Genomic DNA, 21,059 nt, shown 5'->3' with positions numbered 1-21,059 from the left:
AAGATCAGGACGAGTATGGGTTAAATACAAGAGTTTTCCGACAAGTTGACGGTATAAGGTAGCATCAACTTCAGGAGAAGTACAAGAGACTGAAAGTTTGACTCCAGACTGAAAGGGAGAAGGGGCTGGCTTACAGTCTTCCATGTGAAAATGACGAAGAATATCACAAGCATACTTGGACTAGGAAAGGAAAATACCCTCTTGGGATTGCAAGACTTGAAGACCGAGAAAATAGTGTAAGTGTCCTAAGTCTGTCATTTCAAATTTCTTTTTAAGGCTGGACTTCACATGGTTTATAAGGTTGGGATCACTACCAGTAAGAATAAGATCATCAACATAAACAACAAGGATGATAAGAGAGTTGCCCACTTTCTTGGTGTAGACAGTATTGTCAGAATGACACCTATAAAAGCCAGATTCTAAAAGAAAGCTATCCATTTTGGCATACCAAGCCCGAGGAGCTTGCTTGAGGCCATAAAGGGATTTCTTAAGTCGACAAACAAGGCTGGAGTCTGTTTGTATGAAGCCAATGGGTTGTTCCATATAGATTTCTTCTTGCAAGTCCCCATGCAAGAAGGCAGATTTAACATCCATCTGATGGACTTCCCATTTTAAAGAGGCAGCAAGGGAAAGAACAAGGCAGATGGAGTTCATTTTGGCAATAGGGGAGAAGGTTTCAGTGTAGCCAATGCCTTCAACTTGTGAAAATCCCTTAGCAACGAGACGAGCTTTATGTTTATCAACTTTCCCGTCTGGTCCATACTTGGTTCTGTAAACCCATTTACATCTAACAAGTTTGCGTCCTTTGGTAGAGGAACAAGATCCCATGTATCATTTGTCATCAATGAATGATATTCTTCATTCATAGCTGCTTCCCAATGTGGATGGCCTGAAGCTTCTGCAAAAGTGTCAGGATCATGATTTACTGGAGCTTGAGCCAGTAAAGAAGAGGTTCTTTCAAACTGAGAACATGTACGTCGCTGATCTGTAGGATCACCGGCAAGATCACCTGCTGCATCCCGAGTAGCCCGGACCCATCTTGGAAGTTGAGGATCCTGAGAAGGTGGGGGAGGATTATCATCCTCGCTTTCATCATCTGAAGAAGAAATGTTTTCAAAAGTAGAAGAGATAGGAAGAGGTGGCACATCCGCCAGACTAGGCTCGCAGGCCGATTTATTTTCATCAAATTTTACATCTCTTCTAATGATAACATTTTTGGACTTAAATGGAATAAGTCTATAACCTTTTACATCTTCAGAATATCCAACAAAAGTACATTTCTCACTCTTAGGTTGTAAAGCTTTATGCTTTTCATCTGGAATATGGGCCCATGCTTCACTTCCAAACACACGAAAGTGACTTACATCTGGTTTAATGGAACTCCAAGCTTCTTCTGGAGTGATATTCTCTAGAACCTTAGTAGGAGTGCGATTGATTATATAATTTGCACAATTAATTGCTTCGGCCCAAAAACTAAGACTGAGTCCTTTAGATTGCAGCATTACAATTAGCCATTTCCTTTAAGGTGCGATTTTTCCTTTCAGCTACACCATTTTGTTGTGGAGTGTATGGAACAGTATGTTGCATTTTAATTCCATTTTCGGTGCAAAAGTTGATGAATGTGTTTTTAACATATTCTCCACCATTATCAGTTCTTAGCTTAAGAATTTGATGTCCAGATTGTTTTTCAACAAAGGCTTTGAAGGCCAAAAAAGTGTTAAATACTTCGCTCTTGAGTTTTAAGAAGTATACCCAAGTGCGTCTGGAGAAATCATCAATGAAAGTTAAGAAGTACTTGCAGCCAGAGAATGAAGCAACAGGAAGAGGACCACATAAATGACTGTGCACAAGCTGTAAAGGGGCTGAGGCGTGCCAAGAGGCACGTTTGTCAAAATTGTCCCAATGATGTTTTCCAAGTACACATCCGGAACAAACACCATCTCTGCAAGATACCATAGGAAGACCTGTCACCATATTTGCTTTACATAGATGCTGAAGGGAGCGATAGTTTAAGTGACCAAATCGCTCATGCCAAAGTTTGCTCACTTCATCATTATGAGCAACAAATACTGAGGGAAGATTTGATGACCCAAAGTTGTGAAACTTATACAACCTTTTGGAATCATCAGCAAGACCAGTAGCTAGAATCTGTTTAGGATCTTTTAGATCCTTGATTACAACATCATGAGGTGAAAATTCAACAATTTTACCTTCACCTGAATGAGTTATCTGATAGACAGATAGAAGGTTGCAGGATAAGGTTGGAACACATAATACATCATTAAACTGACCATTGTCTAGATGAACAGTTCCAGTCCCTACAACATTAAGAGATCTATCATCACCAATATATATATTTTTGGTGTTACAATCATTTAAGGAAGAAAACATGGCTTGGTTTTTGGCCATGTGACAAGAGGCTCCAGAATCAATGAGCCACTCATGAGAATGAGAAGAAGAAGAAGATACATTTAATGCATAACCAGACTGAGATGATTGACAATGACATGCAGAAAGTGCCATTCCAGAAGTTGAAGTTGAAGTAGGCTCCACATGGATGTTATGTTTCTTCATTGCGGCTTCCAAGGCTTCCATCTTCTTAAAGCATTTAGATTCTAAGTGGCCATCTCGATTACAAAAGTTGCAATGTCTATCAGTCTTCTTCCATTTGTTTTTATTGGTCTTGTCATTTTGCTGAAATGATCTTTCATTTTGAGGCTGAGATGGTTTAGGACCATTCTTTTGAGGATATGACTTCTTAGGATTCTTTGAATTTGGTTACTGCTGGGCGGCTAACGCTTTCGTGGAAGAGTTTCCAAGATTAAGAAGACCAAGGTGTAAGAGTTTTTCTTGTTCTCTTATTAAGGAATCACAAAAGGAGTCAAAGGAAGGGGCCTTGTAGTCTTGTCCTTGACAAATGAAAGCTTCCCTTGTAGAATGGAAAGTGGAAACAAATACAGAGTAGGCTGGTCCCAATTTAGTAAGGATGGAATAAATAAGGTTACCATCTTCTTTCTTAACTTTAACACCTTCCAAGAGATATCTAAGGGTCTTGAATTTGGACAAGAAATCTTCAATGCAAGAAAAATTATTAGGATCCAAAGTAAGCAGCTCATTTTCAAGTTGATGGGCTCTAATTTCATTTTTAATCCCAAAAACTTTAGCAAGTTTTTCTAATGCTTCATGAGGAGTCTCAAGTCCTGCAATGTAGAATCTAAGATCAGGAGAAATAGACATCCCTATCAAACCACGTGCTTGATCTTGTCTATTTTCCCATTTTTTCGCCTTTTCTTCATCTTTTGGTTTCTTCTCTTGGTCTGTGGCTATTCTGAAGAGACCTTTACTTCTAAGTAAATCTTCCATGTAGGCTACCCATTGGAAGTAGTTAGTGCTGTCAAGAATGACTTGGCATGGACTTTCCATTTAAAAAAAAAAACTGAAGCTAAACATGCTGAAAGTAAGTGTTCCAATGGATAGATCTCGAAAAAATAGGCATTTAAAAAAAAAACGGCTCTGAAAAAGGCTTCCGGGTGAAGAAGTTATGGCTTTTTGAAAAAACAATTGTTGACGTTGCCGGCAAAGTGCGCGAATGTGCGGGAATGAAAAAATTCCGCCCCCACAAAATGGAGGCTTGAACCCAAGACCTCTACTCTCTTAAAATAGTTTTGAACCAATTGATCTATACAAAAAATTTGAGAGAGAGAGAGAGAGAGAGAGAGAGAAAGAGAGAGAGAGAGAGGGGGGGGGGGGGCTTGGTTTGCGTGCTTGCCTTCAGAAAGCTCTTTTTCCCTACAAAACACAAAACACAACACGAATATGGAAAGAAAAACGAACCTTGCAGCTTGAAGTTAGCTTTAGCCAAAAAAACTAGAAATTTAAAAAAAAATCTCAAGGTTAGCTTTAGCCGAAAAACTAAATATTTTTCTCAATGTTTCTGATTTTCCGAGATCACACTAAGGTGCAGGGAAAAGAGCATACGCATGAGAAAAATCTTTCCTTTCTGTTTCTGATTTGCCCAGATCACACAGAGTCGCAGGGAAAAGAGCATACGCAGAAATGAAAGGTATAGATCCGGTTAAAAAAAAAAGGCTAAATAAACTGAGACCGAAATAAGCAGAGAGAAAATAACAGTAAACTGCAAAAAAAACACTGTATACCTCCCGATCTGAAAAATGACGCAGCTAGGGCTACCAGAAACCTTTTCGCGTGAAACGAAAGGGGTTCCTCACTGGAACAGATGCTCCGAACGCAACAGAGCAGTCCTCTCGACCCGAAAGCAGTCAGAAACAACAGATCTAGGAAACGACAGCCGCATGCAGTTCTACCGGCTTGAGATTTGGATCACCAACGGACGCGACCCTCAAATAGCTCTGATACCATGTAGGAATTTACAGGGTAAGTTCCTCAGAAAGAATACCAAAAGGACACCGCTCACAACCAGATCTCAAATCAATACACCAGTATTTTTGACGTGGTTAAAACCCTCAAAGTGCAAGGAGGGAAACAGTCCACGGCCTGTCCCAACGTGGGTACTACAGGCAATTTATTAATCAAAGAATGAAAATTTACATAAGCTTCTCTCATGCACGGATTACCCGAACAATGACCCTCCATGCGCTTTAAATAGAACTCATGGACCAATCGGGTGTCAAGCCACGGATCAAGTTCGGTAATACCGAGGTGAGAGTGAACCGTCGGATCACTACATATCGTGACCGTCGGATTGTAAGTTACAAAATGTACAACGGTAAAGAAACACACTTTACCTAACTCTATACTAGACCAAGTTGAACTTAACTATATCCTATGTGTCGGAATATCCTAACAGAAGGCGCAATCCAAAATGGATCTAGTAATAGACTTCTAAGTCTAAAAATATTCCTCACAGAAGAAAATTAAAGTAAAGGATGCTCTTGGAATAGTTTCATTGCATAGACCTCTTCATTCTGAATCTAATGCAATTTGAATGGGCAAAAACAGACTTCGGATGAAGGAGATATTGTAAAAAGAAAATTGCCCATTGTCCTTTGAAAAGGACACATTTCCTTGTAAATGGGACTTAATGGAGAATATGCATCTCTTAAACAAAATCACATCGGAAAGGTTTAAAGGGTGGAGCAGCAAGACTTAATGGCTCCCTGATAGTGGTATCCAATATATCACATCAGAGGAAGGCCTTCATGCGACATTGGGATACTTGTTAGGCAGATTAAAATATGGCGATGTTGTGACATGTAACAAAGTGATCGGCGATGGAGCGATGTGGAGGCAGACCCGAAATATTATGTTCCATAGCCTAAACCCTTATCAGATCAATGATATGTATTAGATCAGAGCATTGAAGGGATAAAGGCCTGGTGGGAGGAAAATGTGACATGCGATTATGCGACTGTGCAATATGCGATAGTACCGATCGACGATCAGTGAATCGCATCACAACAATACAAGGGCCAGTACACATACAAAAATGTGATTACGATCAACGATCAAGGTGTGGGCTCGATTAAGGGATGTGATTGCATATTATCTGAAGTCTGTGTTGACACCTAATCCTCATGATTGGGTGAATTTATGTAAATAATTAAATTAGAAATGTGAACAGTCTCGGGAAATGAACTGAACAGTCTCTCCCTATTGTATATAACAAAGACCTACCTGATGGAATAATACATGAATCATTTTTTTGTTTTGTGGAGTTACTGCCTGGCCTGACATGGTATCAGAGTGAGATCCTTTTTTTAGCTATTGTGCCTTTTAGCTCCCTTGTCTGCTCCTCTGCTCTCCATATAATTCAGTGACAGAGTACCTGTACGCCTGTCTGACACTGCCTGTGTTATGTCTACCATATTCCTTTACCTGTGCTCTCTGTCCATAAACATTTCATAATTTTAGTGATGTCCTTCACCAACCATAGGTTCCTCCACACAGGACATGATAGTCGAGGTTTCAGATGCTCTTTTTTTGTCTCTGAATTCTCATGAAATGGTCACACTGTAGTCTGCCTGCGGTTCGAATCCTTGGACGGGTTCTTTTTAGTACATTTCCGAGCTAGTTTTTTTGGAATGTAGAGGCAGCTTTTTGGTTTTGATGAGTGTTACTGCATGGGCTTTCATACTTCAATTGATGGAGCTTGAAACCAAAAAGCTTGCGCGTAAGGAAACTGTTGTTTTCTGAGAGTGCTTTTGAGGTTACTGAGTGGAGCGTTCTAGACATTGCGGAGTGCCAGAACTTGATTTGAGTTGTACATGCATGCTTGCTCTACGCCGGTTGCGACCAGTGTTTTAGCAGGCAGCCCTGAGGTACTGCTTCCTCCATTTAATAATGGTATGAACAAATCTCTGTTGATTGAGTTGGCACCGTCTGTGGAATAACGCAGATTACAATCACTAATGTAAGCGAAGACCCGTACCGTAATGAACCCAACAATCAGTGGATGATAGGTATATAATGCAGTTTGGACAGGAATAACGCTGAGGTATAACACCAGCATTATAACACTATTTGGCATTGTATATAATGTTGTTTTGGCATATAATGCCGGTTTCAACGATTTCTGAAGATTGTTTTGGCATTGTATTAACGTTGGTTGACATATAACGTTGTTTTGACATATAACACTGGCTCAATGATTTCTGAAGTTTGTTTTTCGAAATAAAGTTGGTATTTACATTGAAGTTTTTTTTGCTAAATGCCATATGTATGCTGCGCCATGCATTGAATGTTTTGGACGCTGGCTATATATATATTAAATGCCCTAACTATGACTACAACAAGTATCTAGACCCTTTGAGCTGTAGTAAATAGACCAATGCTTTCCAACTGAATGATAGTGAAAGATATGTAGTAATGGAATTAAGGCTTATGTTTTTTGTTGATGACATGACATATATTGCATGATTGCAGTCGATTCCATTTTTTGGAAAGTCATAGAAAATTATTATTAGTGTTTTGCTCAGTTCAAATTTTTATGATGGAGAAGTTTGTTGAAAAAGTGAAGGGTTTGGAAAAGAAGACAACTCTTCTTACACACAGAGAGGATAATCTTGCTCAAGATTCTTCCAGAGCAAGAGGTAGAAGAGATTTCAGAGGCAGGGGGGCAAGAGACTCTCAAGGAGAAAAGGAAAATTTGCATTGCATATGCTGCAAAAGAAATGGATCACATGATGCCTCTACATGCAAGCTACGATGGGACAAAATTGAGCAGAAAAGAAACCAACAAAAAGGTAAAACTGATGATATAGACAAAGATAAAGCACATAAATCTTCTCACTATGTTATGGCACAATGTAACATTGGAGTAAATGAAGATTTGTTTAATGCTTCACTTGCTTCATGGAAAAATGATTAGTTGCTTGATTCAGGAGCAACCTGCCACATGAATCATAGAAAATATTTTTTTGAAGATTTCACTGACAATGTTGATGGAGTAGTATACTTTGCAGATCAATAAAAAATCAAGCCATCAGGGCTCAGCACAATTAGGCTTAAACTGCCTGGTCTTCCAGAGTTTCTTCTGCATCATGTTCTATATCTCCCACAACTAAACAGAAACTTGTTGTCCCCAGTCCACATTCGCCAGCAAGGTCACTCCATTCATATGTTTGATGGCAAGCTTGAGGTAAGAAAAGCATCTGACCACTCACTTGTCATGAGGGGAATAGAAGAAGAAAGGCTTATCAAGCTACAAGGAACCTCTGCTCATGCACAACATTTCTCATACAATTCTCATCATGAAGAAGGTACACTTCCATCAAGTTTATTATGGCATGCTAGATTTGGACATTTGAACTATGACAGTCTCCGCTTATTGAAGAAAAATGGTGTTTCTGGTTTGCCTACAATTCCTAGGAAACTTAAGAAATGTGATGCTTGCATTCTAGGAAATCATAGCAAACAATGTTTTCATGATTCACATTCAAGAGCACATAGGAAACTTGAACTCATTCATTTAGATTTATGTGTTCCAATGCCTGTTCCTTCTGCAAATGGAAATAAATATATCATGACATTTATTGATGACTACACCAAAATGTGTTGGGTTTATTTATTGAAGAACAAATCTGATGCTTTACAAACATTCAAGAACTTTCATAAATGGATTGAAAATGATGCACAATCTCATATTGGGTCCATTCACATTGATAATGGAAAACAATACACATCAAATGAATTTGAAAACTATCTTCGCCAACATGGGATCAAACATCAAACAACTGTGCCTTATAATCCCCAACAAAATGGTGTAGCTGAAAGAATGAATAAGAGAATCTTAAATATGGTACGATCCATGCCCTTCTTAAAAAATGTAAGGATGATGTTTTGGGCTAATGCTATTCTATGTGCTGCATATATAAAGTCTGGATTTTCAGATTTTTTGTGTATTCAAGTGTATTGATGTTTTTGGCCATTTCTTGGGTTTTAAGCATTCCGCCTGTGCGATTATGATTTGCAATGACAGGACGAACCCGATAGGTTTATCAATGCAATTGAATGCATTTTAAGTTCTGGTTAAATGGCTCATGATGCATTTTTCCTATGTATTTTCGTTATACTGTTGTTTATGGGATTATGGCAGGAGGAGGGCCAAACGATTAGGTTTCCGACACTGACGGTTCATTCCAATTGCAAACTGCCTCTTTTATGGAACGATTTGCCTTCCATGCATTAGGTCACTATAACCAAATGGTTACAAAAACACAGAGAGAACAATTGATAGGGGGAGTTTTTGGAGTTGCTTGGAGGTCGAGTGAAACTAGAGAGCTAAATTGACAGACAGTCACTTCGGGGTCGAGTGAACCCAGAAGCTTGTGAGAGCCAGAGCTGAGAGCCGGAGCCAGGAGCCAGAGCTGAGAGTAGAAGTAGAGGCCGCTAGAGGTTGGAGGTAGTTGTAGAAAAATAGAGCGAATATTCATTCTCAAGGTTCCAATAGTTGAGGTGACTGTAGGGGACTGCTGAATCTATTTAGATGGGGTTCAGAAAATCTGAAAGACTTCTAAGAGCCATGGCAAGGTAATGAAGTTTCAGAACAGTGAAGAGATGAAATGATCAAGCTATTGTTGATGTCCAAAGTCTCCTGAAGATAGAAGAAGGTATTCCAGAGATAGAAAAACAACTGTGAGGGAGTTAGTGCAAGCTAGAGCTCAAGATAGCTCAGAGCACTAATTGAAGGAGTCTAGTCCAAAGAAGCCTAGATCTGTCTGCAGAGTATGGAAAACCAGGGATAAGATGGTATTATAAACCCATAGGTTCAGTTTTAAGCCAATGGAGTTAAGTGTAGCAATTGTAAAAGAATTGACGCCATAATCCCAAGAGCCTAATCGAGTTGATTAGAGCTCAAGGAGATGTAGTCCAAGATATCAGGGTGAACTCTATATTATATTGTTGTCTGATCTATTTGCTTATTTTCTACATTGTATTTACTATTATGTTTGTTTTAAATTAGCATAAGAAAATTTACATAAGCACTTAAATAGTCTAAAAACAAACACAAGCATACACCTCTTTCAAGCACTTTTAATTCCGCAAATTATCAATCATAAGCTAGATCCTGGGAATATATAAGCTTTGGAGTGGGAGAGGTTCTTGTAAGTTGACAAGAAGCCTTTAGTGCCCCATTTCAGATCAATCCTAGTGCGCGCGATAAATAAAAGAATATAATTGCAAAAGATATCAACCATATAATAGCTCAAAATAGATACACAAGAATTGGAATCAAACTTCTCTTTATTATTCTTCTTCCTTTGTTACAGACTCGACTCCGCCCTATGCACTCAGTTGCAAGGGTCTGCGAGCTCAGCTGCAAGGGTCTGCGCACTCAGCTGTGGACTCTACTAGGCCTCTGTGCACTCAGCTACAAAGCCTCTTCCTACTACTACGACCCAAAGAACTTAGAAATTTTTCTCTATGCTCGCTATCTTCTAAACTCCATTCGTTCCTCTATGTATCTCTTGTTTATTTACAACTTAGAGCCTCACTCTTTTTATAAAATTGTATGGTTCGCAGACCATGGGTAGGCCAACACTACATTCAAAACTTAGGGCAGACAACCCTATGACTCTAACAAACAATTTGCGCTCCGCGCCCGCAATTCGTGAAGTATTTTCTACAATAATACTCAAAACTTTGGCTTTGAGCCCCAAAACATGCTATGGGGCGATTCCATGCCCAACACCAATGATGCTCATCTTTGTTGTTTCTTACCAAATTGCTTGTAGTAATTAGGTTTCTGCCATTTTATGTTCGTGACAACCTTTTTTTCCCTTCATTTTCCATGGTTTTTCCCCTTCATTTATACTTTCGAGCTTCCAATCACATAATCTAGCCTTCCTTATTGCTTCACCCATCATTTTAGGATTGTCGAATTCAATTCTCTCTTTGTAGGATGCTGGTAAAGGGTTCAGAAATATCTGCACTTTCACGTTCTCCTCTTTAATGAAGGGCATATACCTTACTATGTTTGTAAATTTTGTAACAAAATCATCCATGGTAAGTTTTCCTAACCTTAGTTCATGGAATTCCTTAACACGGTCATCATAGTAACGTTCATTCAAGTACCTAGATTTAAACTTTGTTTGAAATTCCTCCCAAGACACCGTTTTTTCCTCCAATAGGTGCATGATTTTAATATCTTCCAACCACAAGGTGGCCTTGCCTTGTAGCTGCAAAATAGCCAGTCATGCTTTCAGATTACTTTGATATTCATACACCTAAAAGTGTTTGATCATTTTATGAAACCATTCGTCCCTTTCCCCATCAAATATAGGGGGTTTGATTTTCTGTAATTCTCCCTGCAACTCTATTTTCTTCTTCATCTTATGTGTTATTGAAAATGTTTCATCTCACTCTTCAACATTTTCATATTTTTCTCACTTTGTTTCTTCCTCTTTCTGTTTCAACCTTTCTCATTCGCCACTTTTATGGCCAGATTTTTCCTTTAGTTCCCTTATTATGCATTCCTGCTCCTCACTAGCTCTCAACAAATGTTCATTGTTTTTTCATAGCTAAGTCAGTTCATGTTGCATATTTTTCATCATTTCCATTAACTGAGAATTTGGTAGAGTTCTACCTTCTACTAATTTAATGTATAATGCCTCTCCAATAGTTATGGCCAGAGGAGACTCTTTAGCCATTCTGATTCACTTGCTTCACCTATGTACCTTAAAAACCAACACAAGTTACTATCAGAATGTTTGTAGCAACATTTAAAAAAAAACAATTTTTTTCTTCTATCTGTGATGGTCCATTGTAGGCCTAGTATTTTAAACTCGAATTTGATACCACTTGTCACATACCTCAGAACACTACCTTAGTTTTATTTTTTCTTTAACAAGTCTTTATTAATTATTCCTCAACCCTTGTCTTCGTGCATTCAATTTCTTTCTGACTATCAGTTTCTTCAGTTTGGAGCTTAGCTAGGAATTAGCTAAAGAATTGTGACATTAATATTATGGTTAAGGTAATGTTATGATATATAGATCTGATTTCATACCTAATAGCATGGCATCAATATTCCCCATGATGTATCTTAAGTATTACCCAACTCATTGAACTTTTGAATCATCAATATAATGTAATCACATCAAGATATATTTACATTATATTCCTCTCTTAATCCTTTTACATATTGTTGGGAATGGGTTCCCCCAAGGACAACTTTGGGGCTAAAAGACCATGTTTTGGGTCATGTTTTTTAATAAAATTATAAAGTCTCTGCATTTTGTGGCCACAGAGTATGAAGGTGTCATAAGTCATAAATGGTTGTCTGCCCTTAGTTTTGTAAAGTAGAGTCGGTTGTAAAAGATCTACCCATGGTCCACCGACCAAGGATTGTGTAAGAAGAGGTAAGCTCTAAGTAGTTTAAGAGTCATAGAGCCATGGATGAAGTAAGATAGTCATAGCTCTAAGGTAATAAGTCTAAGTTTCAGATCGTGGCATAGGTAGAGACTCTGCAACTGAGTGTGAATAGGCCTAAGGTAAAAGTTTGCAGCTCAGTGTGCAGAACCCTGCAGTTGTGTGCGTAGGGTGCCTAGAGTCTGTAATCACTTGGAAGATATCAATAAACATAAGTATTTGCAAATTATGTGTCTTTGTTCCTATTAATGCATCTTCACATGTTATGTATGAATTTCATTTATAATTCTTATATGATGCATGAATGTATGTAATTACATTGCTTAAGTGAATTCAAGTAAGAACATCTATTTACAGGGTGCTAACTGTGATTACTTGATAAGATAAGTAAGATTCTTAAGATAACTTGACAATCTATGCAATACATTTCCTTAGGAGAGTGAAAGTATCTGAATTGGAGGTTTGGGCTATGCGAAGGCTAGCCATACCCTTTCCCGGAGGTATCGAAGGGAGTAATATGGTGTTAGGAAGACAGAGCCCTAGAAGTTAATGACATGCACGAAAGCAGGAATAGAAGGAATAAACCGACATCACAACCATCTCAAGGTGCGGAAAATTAGTTCCAGCATCCCGCATACTGCTTCGGGTGAGACTTCGGTCCACGCTCTGCAGGCTAATACTGAAAGGGCCAGTAGTGTAGGGATTTGTTTGGCTAACTAACACTAAAATTGGGTCAGGGCCCCTCAAGCCAACACATATAAATGGCTAGGCTCGCTTGTAATGCATAGTTCGGATTAAAACCTTCTTAAAAATTAATTTCTCTTGACCGTAGAATTTGATTTCATAACTAACCACTTAGTTTATTGATATTAAATGTCATTAGCATTGTTTAACTTTGTTTACACCTACACCTAGAAAATTGTGAGGAATGTGTATCTCATATCATTTTGAATGTTATATGTACAACATAATGTTGGGTTGTGTTATATTATTTCGACGACTAGCCCATGTAGATAATTAGGGGCTTAGAAGGGGGGCGAAGCCCCCCTTCGTTGTGCTGATTGCGTAGCGGTGGGAGTCACAGGGGGTTTGAGGGGTGCAGGTAACCCCACTCTATGGGGTCTGGGGCAAGACCCTGAAATTTTTTGTTTTTAGACCCTATATTAGGTTGGGCAGACCTACCTATGGTTTCATGCATCATTTTTCGCAGATGGTTTTGGACGCGATGGTTTTTAGGTCCATGGTATGGATGCTTCAGCGTGTATAAATATGTATTGTAACCGTTGAAAGGAACATAATGAAAAATCAAGCTGGTAGTTCGAGTTTTGTGAGCCAGGCGAAAATCTTTGTGTATATGTGTTTTATGTGTTATGCTCTTGCGTTGTTTATTTTTATGTTTTAGAATTCGTATGCAGGTAATTTCTATATGGGGTTAAAATCTACATTTGGTATTAGAGCAGTTATGGCTTCAAGGGGATGCCTTTGCTGTTAAGGGGTTTCGCTCGAGCCTGTGGTAAACCCTATTGAGTGGGAGATCTACATGATCTATTCTGGTGGTGAAAGAGGATGGGGATCAGTGGAAAGATAGAGATCGAGAAATTTAATGGTCAAACTTTTGAGTTATGGAAACCCAAGGTGGAGGATATGTTGGTGGATAGTGATCATTGGGTCGTGGTAGATCCACGTACTAAAGAAACGAGAGTGTCCGATGAAGAATGGAAGAAGTTGGATCAGAAGGCTAAGAGCACAATACGATTGTGTGTCTTGGATTCAATATTGCTGAGTGTATCAGGGGAAGCTACGGTGAAGGCTTTGTGGGAAAAGTTAGGGACTTTGTAACGATCTAAGTCATTGGCGAATAAACTATTCCTACAGAAAAGGTTGTATAACCTGAGGATGAAAGATGAAGACTCGGTGACAAAACTTGTGAACACATTTAATACTATTGTAACTCAATTGTTATCTATTGATATTAAAATTTCAAATGAAGGTAAATGCATTAGTTTGTTGTGTTTTCTACCAGATTCGTGGGATAGTCTGGTTATTGCAATAGGTAGCAATGAAACTGCTTTAGAGTTTAATAAAATAGTCTCATCCTTATTGACGGAAGAGATGAGACAGAAAAATATGGAGAACCAGAATGGTGATGCCTTGTCTGTACGAGGACAATCCCATAATAGAAACAAAAATAAGTCATCGAGTGGGAGATCTAAATCTAGAGGGTGATATAAATCTCCAGGAAAACCTATAAAGGTGGTGTGCTGGAAATGCGGAAAGGAAGGGCACTACAAAAGGAATTGTAAATCTGAAGATCCTGACAAAGGAAAAGGATCTAATGATGCTCCTTCTACAGAGGCAAAAACTACCTCAGATGAAGGTGGGGATGTGGACTTGGCTTCTTCAAATACACATGTAGATCATGAGGCATGGTTGATTGACTCAGGTGCATATTTTCACTTCACTCCCCATAGAGAGTGGTTTTGCGAGTATGATAAATATGATGGTAGTGATGTCTTCTTGGGGGATGACAGGAGGGATAGAATCGTTGGTCGTAGAAAAGTAATGTTGAAGTTGCATGGTGGAAGGGTTAGAACACTTCCGGGTGTTGTGCATATTCCTACATTGGCCAGAAATCTGATTTCCATAAGCAAGCTGGATGATGCAGGTGTAAAAATAGTGTTCAAGAAGGATACCTACAAGATGGTTCGGGGAGCACTCGTATTGATGCAGAGATTTCGGATTGGAACTTTGTACAAGCTGCAACGTAGCACTATTGTTGATGGGTGCAACAATTTTGTGGTTCCTGAAAGTGGAGTAGAAAATCTAGTGGTCTCTAGAGAGAAAACCATGTTGTGGCATCAAAGGCTTGGACATATTGGAGAGAAGTGCTTTCGAATACTTCATGGTAAAGGTATGACTAATAATTCTCTGGATTTTTATTTTTGTGAAAATTGTGTATATGGGAAGAAGAATCAGGTGAGTTTCCCCTTTGGTGGTAAGAGGGCGAAACAAATATTAGAAATTGTAAACAGTGATCTGTTTGGACCTATGAAGGTTGTAACACTAGGTAAGTCTGTGTACTATATATATCATTTATAGATGACTTCTCAAGGATTACATGGATATATTTCCTTAAGAAGAAACCTGAAGTCTTTGAAAGGTTTAAAGAATTTAAGGCTCTTGTGGAAAACCAGGCAGAGAAGAAGATAAAGGTGCTGAGAATAGATAACGATGGACAGTTTTGTATAGGGAATTTGAAGAATTCTCTAAGAAGTGTGGTCTAGCACTGCAGAAGACTACTTGACATACACCTCATCAAAATGGAGTTATAGAAAGAATGAACAAGACGTTGATGGAAAGGCCAAGAAGCATGCTCAGTGGTACTAGGTTAGGACAGGAATTCTGGGCAGAGGTGGTGGAGACAACATGTTACTTGGTCAACTAATCACCTTCATCATCGTTGGAGGGTAAGATTCCACAAGAGCTATGGATTGGTAAGAAGCCCTCTCTTTCACATCTGAGGGTATTTGGATGTGATGCATATGTACATTTTCCAAAGGAAAAAAGAACCAAGTTGGATAGTAAATCTGAAAAGTGCATCTTTATTGGGTATAAGGATGGTTTAAAGGGTTATAATCTTTGGAACCAAGTAACAAGGAAGGTTGTGTACAACCAAGATGTGGTGTTCAAAGAGTTAAAATATGTTATTAAACATGAAGTCCAAACAAAAGAACCTAAGAAGATATAGTTTGAGCTAAAGGAGTAAGAATCAAACTTTACAGCAAAGGAGGATTCAGAAGATGAAGAGCAAAAAACTCTAGGTGTGAGAAGATTAGTTCGAGAAAGAAGGCAACCAAAAAGATATAGTCCACCTACTTTTTGTTCAAATTTTTCTTTATCTATTACTGATGATGATCCCAGAGCTGTGAACGAAGTTGTAGATTCATAGGATGGAAAACTTTGGAAAGATGCCATGGTTGATGAAATGGTATCTTTGCACAAAACTGAGGCTTGGGATCTGGTGGAGTTGCCGGCTGGAAGGAAACTCATTGGAAGCAAATGGGTGTTCATGAAAAATAAAAATGCAGAAGGAAAGGTGGAGAAATACAAAGCTCGGTTGGTAGAAAAAGGTTATTCCCAAGTGTCAGGAATTGATTTTGGTGATATTGTTTCTTCTGTTGCCAAGGTAACTTCTATTAGATTACTTTTATCTGTTGTTGTTGCTTTTGATTTTGAGGTAGAATAGACAGATATGAAGACGACACTTCTTCATGGACATCTGAAAGGGGAGAACTACATGAAACAACCTGAAGGTTTTGCGGTGAAATGTAAGAAAGAAATGGTATGCAAGTTAAAGAAGTCTGTGCATGGGTTAAAACAGTCACCAAGGACGTGATATCAGAAATTTGATACATTTATACGGGAACTTGGCTTCACCAGAAACAAACCAGATCACTGTGTGTATTAAATTAATTGGTCACCATGTTATTTATCAGGTCTTGTATGTGGATGATATGTTACTGGTTGGAAATGACAAAGAAATTATCTAGGATTTGAAGACCTAATTGTCCTCCAAATTCGACATGGAAGATCTTGGTGCTGCAAACTATATTTTGGGCATGGAAATTAAAATAGATGAGACAAAGAGGAAGCTCTGGCTAAACCAAAGGAAGTATGTCGAGACAATATTGCAAAGGTTTGATATGTAGGATAGTAAACGGGTGAAGGTTCATATTCCTATAGGTGTAAATTTATCTTCTGAAGAGTGTCCAAAGATACAAGAAGAGGAAGAGGACATGTCCCGTGTTCTATATGCAAGTGCATTCGGTAGCCTGATGTATGCAATCGTCTGTACTAGACTAGACATTGCACATGCAGTGGGAGTATTGAGCAAGTTTATGTCAAAACCAAGGAAGGAGCATTGGACAATAGTGAAGTGGGTTTTCAGGTATTTGCATGGCACTAGTGATTATGGTTTGTGCTAGCACGGAAGGCCATAATCGGACAGAATGTTGGATACTCGTAACTTTGTTGATGTAGACTCGGTTAGAGATCTCGATCAAAGAATATCTACTAGTGGGTATGTGTTTAACCTATTTGGAGGTGTAATCAGCTCGATGAATAAGAAACAATCTATAGTGGTATTGTCAACTAAGAAGACAAAATACATGGTAGCCACTCACGAAAGCAAGGAAGCAGTTTGGTTGCGGAGATTATGTTCAAGTATGGGGTTAGTACAGAGAGCTATAAGGATAGACTGTGATAGCCAAAGTGAAATTTTCTTGGCAAAGAACCGTGCATATCATTCAAAGACAAAGCACATTGATATTCAATATCATTTTGTGAGGGATATGATAGAAGACAAAAAGGTGTTGCTGGTAAAGGTGGACACTTTGAAGAACACTGCAGATGCATTGGCAAAATCTGTGAGCTATGAGAAGTTCTCTTGGTGTAGAGAAACAATGGGCATTGCAAGGCTCGATAAATGACTAAGCTCTCTTGTGACCCCCTATGGAAAGAAAACAACAAGTGGGAGAATGTTGTGTTGTGTTATATTCTTTCCACAATTAACCCACGTAGTTAACCGGGGGATTAGAAGGGGGGCGGAGCCCCCCATTGCGTAGTGGTGGAAGTCATAGGGGGTTTGAAGGGTGCAAGTAACCCCACTCTATGGGGTATAGGGCAGCGCCATGGGAAATTTTCTTTTTGGACCCTATATTAGGTTGGGTGGATCTACCTATGGTTTTGTGCATGATTTTTTGCACATGGTTTTGGACATAATAGTTTTCGGTCCATGGTTTTGGACGTGATGTTTTTTCGATGAATGGTATTGGATGTTTCGGCATGTATAAATAAGTATTGTAACATTGAAAGGAACATAATGAAAAATCACGCTTCCGAGTTTTGGTATCCATGGAAAAATCTTTGGGTATATGTGTTTTATGTGTTATGCTCTCATTGTTTATTTTTATGTTTTAGAATTGGTATGCATGGAATTTCTGTAGGGAGTTAAAACCTACACATAAGTTATCATTATTGCATGGCCTTGTATATTACCCTCTATTATACCCATGTGGCCATCACCACCCTAGTCAATGAACTCGGTGCAACCCCCTTCCATCACGTGATATTCACATGGTATCATACACATACCGATGCATGATTAAGATATGTTTTCCTCATCCAATGGTAGCTCTCTCCACACAAACCCTAACATTAAATAACCCTTTTTCGTGAGTAATGCGACATTTCCACCTGTTGTGTGTAGCTTCCATTTCTGGGTCTCTTTCTCTCAAATCCAATAGTTGGTAGAAGCTTCAATATGACAGGGTTTGCCAATATTACCAATCTGGATGTGGTTTGAAGCTTATGGAGCCCAATTAAGACCGACAGTGGTTACCCTTGTGCAATTTCTACTATAGTTATTTTCCGAGTTGAAGATTTTATTCAACATTTTGGGATTTTACTATTTAATAACTCTCAATTTCCATTTTCCCTCAAGTATTTGTCTCCACCTCTAGGTGTCGTCTTTATGCTTTGAAGGATTAGGTTCCTCCTCGGAAGAAAGGAGCTGTTAATTCTCGCCGAGCTTGTCGATTTATCTTACGACGTCATTTCTGCTTCCAGTAAGAAAATACTTCTAGTAAATCCTACTTCTAGTTTATGAATTACCAATTTTAACTTCTAAGTTTGTTTATCCTTTCGCCAGTTTGGTTGTGATATATAATTTTGGGCGTTGGGTGTAGGCAAGTGGGGTTTCATGGAGATGACATATCAGGCGCTGGTGCAAGTGTGCTGTTCCTCAAACCTTGTTTTTCTTACTGAGACTTAAATATTTATACGTGGCCATGAATGTGGTTCTGGGGTGTATTAAAGTGGTTTTACGTCTGTATCTCGAAGGCACTTCCTTTTCTTCTGTTTACAAAAGGTGCGGCTTACTCATAGGTAACTATTTCTCCTTGACTGTTTAACATGGTTAGTGTTAATATGACTATGAATCCCATTTCTAGTTCCTTGCTAACGAATGTTGTGCACTTTGTTGTAGATGTTACTTTTTAATACCTAAATTTGGATATTTCCTATTGTGATCTTCTTCAGATTTCTTTTCTGGTGGTTTGGGTATACTCATGGTACCCCCTTCTCATGCGTATTCCATGAATTACCTTACTTTCTTGTTGTTTTCGTTTACTCTATTTACCCTTTGAGTGGTAATGTTAATGGGCACAGTGGTGAGCAACTCTATGGTAAGAAAAGAACCGATATTTTGGGCTTCGTTGCATGGAGAATTGCTCAATGATTACTGAATAACCCTCACGTTATAGTCAAGTGAGGGTTCCTTTTAATTACTCATGTTCTAAATCTTTTTGTTTTCATGGACAACATTTCTACAAGAAGGGATTCTCAGTTCTAACATGGTTGTGATAGTCCCTGATGTTTTTTTTGAGTTTGGCGTGGTAATACTCTTTACTCCTCTGGTTAACTATAGTTGCTTGTCTTTTCTCTCTTATCCGGTAGTGATAAGAAGTGGTCCATTTGTTTGTCGAGATCATTTGATTACCATTTAACTTTGCTTTCCTTTTTAGGTACTTTCCGGAAGATCATGGCATGTTCTTGTCATAGGTAAATCCATAATTCCATTTAATTCTATTGTAATTAATAACGAAAGCATTTTTCAGTATCATTTAGGTTTCATGAATCATGTTTCACAACTTCTAATTTCGATGTTACATCCCTCGCTCACAGGTATTGCGACGATGCTCCTGTTTGCATTCCTTTCTCATTTTCGACAAGGTGCTGGTTTCAACCTCTAATAATACAATACACCTCTCCAGGTCAGTGACATGCCCCTCATTTCATGAAGGGACATCCAAGTGTATTCTGGTTGGGGATTCTCCCTTAATTTCTCGGATTCGTCCATTGGGAAGGTCCTATAATACTTGTATATTTTTTTAAAATGGGGTTATAACCGCAATAGTATTTATTAGCAAGGGACGTTAATCATCCTTCGGGTAGTAAAGGGAATAATGCGCCAATACCCTCTTACAGTGGACAAATAACACATCACGTTATTGTATCTTGACTCTTCATAGGATTTACTATACATATAAAGTATAACTCATTGTTAACACGTGACAGTTATTAGCAATTACACAGCTACACGGTGAAGGCTTAACTCGTCCCTCAACCGTAACTTCAAATAACAGAACATTTATGCAACACACTTTTAATTTCTTTTGGCACTTAACCTACTTTATCTATTTGAGGGAAGGATTTTAAATCCTACGTACAGAGCTCTCGCTACTCTATCAGAGTAATTCAATTAGTGCATGATTTGTATAACCAGAATTCTAGATCAAATCTAGTTACTTCAATACAAAGGGACTCAATGAATTCTGTAGTCCTATTCCTTAAAATATATATATATATATATATATATATATATATATATATACTTGAGTAGATTGCACGCATAACTTAATAAAACACACATTTAGGGTACAACTATAATTCAATAATAAACTATTCACAACTAGACTTGCAAAGAAAAATATTCAGAGCTAGAATTATTTGTATTGAAAATCATTCTCATTAGATTAACTAGAAGTAAAATTTAGAAGAAAATAAATACCCTTTGACTAGGAATTTTGAACTTAAGCAAAGAGATTAATTTGGAAATAACAACTTGCCACCAAACCATGAACCCTCACCTCTTGTTCTTCCCAAGCTGAATCCTTTTTTCCTTAGATCAACAATCTCTTGTGATTCTTCTTCAAGGTATTTTATGTCTTTCTTTTGGAGCAGACTTTCCTTAACTACTCCCACTTTCTCGGGTCTATCAATCCCATAGCCTAGGCTTTTTTTGTATTTTCCACTACTCCCACTTTATCCGGTCTATCAATCCCATAGCCTAGGTATTTTTTGTATTTTCCAAAAAAAATTAGCCGTATTTTTTGTAGTTTCCAAAAAAAATCTTTTTTTTCGTTAAAGCTTGCCTTTTTCTCCAGCCATGCTTTAATTCAAGTATAGTCAGTGTTCTTTCCTCACTGAGTGATTTAATATATTTTTCTCTTCCAATCTTATTAAATCTTAACCAACAACCCCTAGAAATTTTTAAGATTAAATTAAGGAAAGTTTTTTTCAATCTTATCAGCATTGTATTCTAATTTAGAATAATGATATCATTAACTCAAGTTTTCATTTCCAAATAA

This window comes from Pinus tabuliformis, chromosome X, assembly GCF_031772625.1.
Source record: "Pinus tabuliformis cultivar Carrire ecotype Pingquan chromosome X, CPIR1, whole genome shotgun sequence".
Lineage (NCBI taxonomy): Eukaryota > Viridiplantae > Streptophyta > Pinopsida > Pinales > Pinaceae > Pinus > Pinus tabuliformis.
Note: the sequence above shows the minus strand (reverse complement) of the source record.